Source organism: Styela clava, chromosome 9 (genome assembly GCF_964204865.1).
Source record: "Styela clava chromosome 9, kaStyClav1.hap1.2, whole genome shotgun sequence".
Lineage (NCBI taxonomy): Eukaryota > Metazoa > Chordata > Ascidiacea > Stolidobranchia > Styelidae > Styela > Styela clava.
Window position 1 is genome coordinate 5959912 of NC_135258.1, and position 6484 is coordinate 5966395.

The window sequence follows — 6484 nt, forward strand, 5'->3', positions numbered from 1 at the left end:
AGTGAGTTACTTATAAATATTCAAGTTAGTTGTGCACATGGAATATTACACGATATACTTGACTATAGAACTGATAGAATGCAGATTACAAAAGAAAATAGAGGAACAATCAATTGAGTGGGAAGACCCTATGACCGGTTCAGCACTCGAAAGCACATTGACAGTAAGATTTTAAATTCACTTCAAAGCTCCCATGAGTAGATGCAGTCTAGTAGAGAGCCGCTTTGTGCTACGATTGTTCAGCATAAAAAAAAGTAAGTTTTAAATGTTCTTATACAGTAATGATTTGTCAATAAATGTAAATTTTGATGAGAGATATGTGTATTTTCGGATCATAAAAAAGTTGCGGTGTGAGGATTTATGCTGTGTGATCAAAGCAGTAAGCAAGAATAGAAATTGACTGATGGCGATGGATGATTGAAATTGTGACGTCTGTATGAAAAACATAAATTAAACACACATATTTTAACTTCAATTAATTAGTGTTTTATGATGGAGTTCTACTGATCTTGATAATTTTTTCCCAGACTCATTCTGTCATTGTATACGAAGTCACCAGCTGCATATTACAACATAAGAGGTGTTTTGGGTTCGCCGTGATAATCCATTTTGCTTGATTTCAGGCTGGTGCTAATAACCTTTTTCACATCAATTGGATATCTATTAATGCCATTATCTAAACATGGCTTCAACATATATATATATTTATAATTATAACTGTTATACTTATATATAAACACATATATGCTTAGATGGTAGACAAGGTTCAATCGTTGTGAGCAATTTATTTCAAAATATCGTAACTAAAATATAAATTTTTGCAGACGTCTCGAAACTCACTTTTGAAGAATGATTTGCTGTCACCAGATGGGGTTTTGGCATGGAAACACATCTAGAGGGAATTTATGAAGATATGTCTAAAAAAACATTTGAAACAGCCATGTAAACTAACAGACCAACATGTTTAACACAATATCTTGAAAATGTCTGTTAAATATTAAGCACAGGTATAGCACAAAGAATTGTTTTGGGTATTAATTCATTTGTATTTTCATATCAGATCTATCTTCTACTGAGCATTTAAATATTTGGATCATGATTATTATTTCTAAAATTACCAACAGTATTCAGATCATTAATAACAGATGAACCGGGGAAATTTTTCTTTGTAGGTTCTTCCTGCATCTGTTGCTAGGATTTCGAAGATGTCTGAATTTGAAGCAACGCCAAATGTTGCAAACTGCAAAATACCTTTTTGACATATGCAACAGCACTACTGACGTGGCTTCCCTCAAAAACGGAAATCTACTACTACTCTCTGAAACATCTGGAGACAAAAGGCTGCAGTGGATCAGCTAAAATTTCATAAATTATTTTACACACTGGAAGTCTACAACAGGTGATTAGCTGAAGGCATTTTTAACAAAATAAATGCTATACACCTACATGCAACCCATTCTGTAGTCATATTTAATAAACAACAACATTTCATTGCTTCTCCAGCGTATGAAGGGCTCCAAATACTGGTACCTTCAACGTGTGATATACCATATTAGACCAAACATCTGTCAGACCCCCCTTTAGGTGTGAGATAAAAGACTTCTAAATTGTTTTACTATATCATACATATAAATTTTTCGTGGCTTGAAACACTTTTAGAGTTAGACCATCGGGACTATTATAAACTAACATTTGCGATCAGACCTGCTAGGTGTTTGGTCTAACTTGTCAATTAAAGATTTCAGACCCCTCCCCCCTTCAAAATCTTTAGCTATGCCCGTAGGGCCTCACCCTAAATATTGAATGAATCGCCAAAAGATTTTCAGTTTAAAAGATGCATATTTTGTAGGTCGCGGGGCTGGGAATCCATCGGTGCTCCAGTTGATTGAAAAGCAGCAAAGAAAAAGAAATATGTAGCAATGTCCACGTGATAGAACCTAAATTGCCTTTTTACTCCAGCTAAGAACCACTCCCAAAGCCTTAAAAAACGTCAATACCATGATTAATAAAATTCAGTGTTTATTCACATTAGTAATTAAAATTATAATTTGTATTTCTATGGATTATTGAGAAAAAAACTTGGGTACTCCAGAAATACGTGTACCAAGATGACGGACAACGGAACATAGTATGTGTACCAGGTTAGGGCATACTTTTAGGTACAAATACTACAAAACTCACTTGGTTAGTCCCTGAACTCGTAAGAAAACTAAAATAAGGAAATTTTGGCCTAACCTTAACGTGGTACATATACTACGTTTCGGTGTCCTCCTTTCTTGGTACGCATACTTCAGGAGTACAGAAACTTGACTGTAATCACATACATCCTAATCTTCGTTCTCGCTGCTGTGTTTCTTCAATTGGTTTTGTATTCCATGAGTCCTATTGTCCATCTTGTTGTTATTATTTTAGCTGCAGTACTTTGCGTATACATTTGCTCAATTTTTCTGAATACTTTCTCAAGTAGTGTTTTATATCATGTCATTCAGTTACATTGTTTAATAGGTATTCGCTCATGAATGATTTAAAAATATTTTTCTTTTATATCAAGTGTCGGATATTCAATGATGTGATGATGAAAATAAATTTCAGCTGCTTGCATGTGTTGAGATAGCCTTTGTATAATCATTGACTCTTAAAAGTTATTTATAGATTGGTTTGATTAATTTCTTGAGCAGAGCCTTGTGTTTCTGGGTTGCATTATTAACAGAAATTGCTGCTCTACCTATGCAGTCCAGATTGTTGTCACATTCACAAAAGCTGCAGTGCGCAAATGACTGGTTTTCTGTGACTGACCCTTCGTTTCGTTCGACGCCATTGAATTCCAGATCTAAACTAAATTCAAAGTTTAATTTACTGGTATATTCATTTATGAGGTTAAAAACAAGGACACACGTCAAAATAAAGATGTTTCCTAGAAATAAGGACAAAAACATTTCCTAAAACAAAGACCTTCAAAATAAGGAAAAATTCTAAAAATAAGGACGTTGTGGCAGCCCTGATTACAGGTCAAGTGGAGAAAAAACTTCTGTGATAGCTACAATACTTGAGATGGAGTGAGACCAAAATGCTGTGCTACTAAGCGTTTTTTGTTTTATATAAAGTGTAATGTATTCATTTTCGTCACCACTTTACCTACATCTGACTGACATTTTTTGCGATGCATCGCATTTTTGATGCCTTGCTTTCTTTCGACAAGGAAGTTGTCACATCATCCTGGTCATTTGCAAGACAGACTGTGTCTTCATTTTCACAATTATTTGTTCATTTTTATCGAATTTCTTCGTCCTTCGGCAAATATTTCGATCAGTCATCAATGAACAGGGCTAGTTTTCGAGCTGTGATGCAGGAGCGTCGTCGTCGTTAAGCATCTAGTCTGAACAAAACCAACCGTGACGCCCGTCACTTGGAGGTGCAACATCGCCTTTGTTTGTTTATTATACGGCGAGCGGAGTTGGACATATAGTAGTAGTATATATTTACGGTACTACATACTTTCCTGTTAGCGTGTTATTCTATTGTTTACAGTGTTAAGTTGTAGTAGTGATGTTCTTATGTTTAATAAAGCCTAGAATCGGTATCCTGTTATCTTTCATTACAATCAGTATATCACAGTATCGGTATTCGACGCCCGATATAATACCCTACTCACGTGAGACCTGTGCGCCTGAGTAATAACTAATCCCATACCCGACATAGACTTGTAATCTGACGAAAAGCCGTGTTTTGCCATATGAGTAAGCCTTCTTATCGGGTTTCCTTTCCCCCGGGGTAAATATAGTTCATAAATCCCAACCTACCCTAAATGAGACCTGTGGGTTATAACGTTGCAGGTCAAAGGTTATAAATGTCGACAACGAACAGTTCATCAAATGACTTGTTATTACATCACAAAAACTTTACAGATGCGACGTCAGCTGACAGAAAACTGCAATGTTCCAGAAGTTTCCGCAAGGTGAGTCTCGACGTTGTGTGGAAATGTTTTTCTGGCAATGACACCATGTAGGTTACTTGATAGGAGTGTGTTTGTAGTATATCATTATTAATTCCTACAGTGATCTGAAGCTAATATTTCTAGATAGATTAGTCAAGTGTGTGATTTCAAGAGACCAAGTTACTGCTCTGGAAATCTTCGCTTGAGGACACAATGTCAAGTAAGCTTTCGATTTTTAATTTTCATCTACGTTTTGCGTCTGTATTTGTTTTTCTGTCAAGCACCGGTAGAGATAATTTCTTAGTCTATTCATTGTGGTCATTAATGATGCTTGAATTTGTATAATAAGTATGTTATGTGTGACGTAAAACGATCGCAGAATCGATTGTAAATTTCTTTCCTACACAGCCCTGGTTGTTAGATCTTAATTTCGCCGAGTTCAAATACCTGTACCGCACAATAAACTTAACGCTATTTTGATGAACGTGTGGTCAATGAACGACACGTTTTCACATTAATGTGGCTGTTGGAATTTACACGGGACAGAGTGATTGTGCTTCATAACCGTATATATATTTGCATTGCTCTCAAGTTTTTGTTTTTTCCAGTATTAAACACGTACCTGCCTATTTATTATGGTAATTATAACGTTTATTGAAATGAGACAAAGTCCACCTCAACAAAAATAACTGTTGACAATACCATGGACGTTAACTTAAGTAAGCTATAGTCTTGTAGAAACGATTCGATCATTCTTGATGTCGATGTCTTGGGAGTTCTACAGTCAATAGACTTTCATTTTCAAGTATTTTCATCATTTCTAAATTGAAAAACATTATTTTAGCCAACTGTGGAATTAACTTTTTTGATTGTTTGTCGTTTTGTAACATGCAAGTCGTTGACCGTATCGCAGATTTTCAAGATTACCTTTGCTGTTTAGACAGATTTTCATTTGTGTTGGATACCACTGAATCGTGTTTTATTGTGAGGCGTAATGTGTACAATTGCCTGGCTTGATTTCCAAAGATTGGGTGAAAAATAAACAACTCTTTATTAATTTGATATCAATTGAGTATGTTCAGCAAATATTTTGTTTAACTTCAGATTTTTACTGGGCCAACTCAGGTTATCTTGAGATATAGTATAACTTATCTATATTCTCTGCTTGGGGTCTATGTAAGTAACCTCTCTTGACTGAATTTACTTGGGGGAATAGAGACAAACGAATACGAAGGAATTAAACTGCTCACCACTGATTTTTCTTCGTATTTTACTGAGGTAATCTGTAATTAGTTCAGTGTTAGTTGATTGCAAAAGAATCAACTAACTATATTGAGTGTAAGATCGTGGAGTTGGGGTTCGACATGTTATCACTTGAGCTAAAGTCTGTAGAAGCTTGACGGGGTGTGACCTTATGCACCCTGCTTGCTACACAAAGACGAAGGGCGCTGAACCGTGCGCCAATATTTTCCAGTCTAAACGCTCTAGTAGTCTAACCCAATACAGCAATATCAGTCTATGTTCGGTCCAGACAATCCTCTCCAAATTATCCCTGCCTTATAACTGAGATAAGCAAGCTGAAGTCCACAAGCCCACAATACACAACTTCAAACACAGGAGAATTGTAATATGTCGTGGAAATATCAAGCACTTGCTCAGCACAAATTATAAATCGAGATGTCAGATGGAGCCAAATAGATCACGTAAACAGATGACGAATACAGATAGATCGAGTTGAGATAGAGAGAGAGAGAGAGAGGTTCTCTAAAGAAAACAAAATACACTATAAATACTATGAATTTGCCGCATAAATAACCAACATGCAATCAAATTATATCGCTTACCGACTGTTTTTAGCCAAGGTCAACAATATACCGAATCTTTTATGTAACTGCAGAACACTGAAATAAACACGAACAAATAAGCACTACAGTAACAGTACTTAACCCTACAGCATTAATTGTGGCAATAAATATAATACCAACAGTATGTCATCCAAATAGGACTACTACATAACAAGCCAAATGAAATGAAATACAGAAAACTCACCAAGAATTGTTCACAAAACAATCAAAACGCAGGACAGATTCACAAATTGCAGTTCAATAATCCAGAGTTCAATGCAGCAAATTTTAAACTATTAGCAAGGTAAATAAGCATGAAACAAAGAAAACCATAATTAGCCCACTATAAATAATATGATACAGCTTTCCTAACGATAAATCGCCATAGAAGTAACGCATTGCAACAGCAAACCAGCTGTGCACATTTATAATTTCGGCTCTAACGCCAGGCGATACAATAACGATGTAAACACGCAAATTGCAGTAGACAGAAACCTTCTCGGCTCGGTCTACAGATAATAAAGAAACACATCAAATGCGAGTAATGAATTGAGACGTTTGCGACGTTGACAAACGAAAAGATGCAAACGTGTCAGCAATAAAGAAATAGACACTACCGGCGCTGGAGATCTACCATCCCCCCCCACAAATTTATGTACATAGGAAATAAATTTCAAAACACAACATGATTTCCAAGCCTCAATAG

General features: G+C 35.8%; 1 long non-coding RNA gene across 1 annotated transcript; it reads left to right on the plus strand.

The window, feature by feature from the left end:
* Nucleotides 1–1989, plus strand: LOC144427163 (uncharacterized). The gene is made up of 4 exons (XR_013477788.1): nucleotides 1–163; nucleotides 825–1007; nucleotides 1173–1399; nucleotides 1850–1989. It is a non-coding gene; the product is annotated as an uncharacterized LOC144427163 (long non-coding RNA).
* Nucleotides 1990–6484: the final 4495 nt, after the last annotated feature.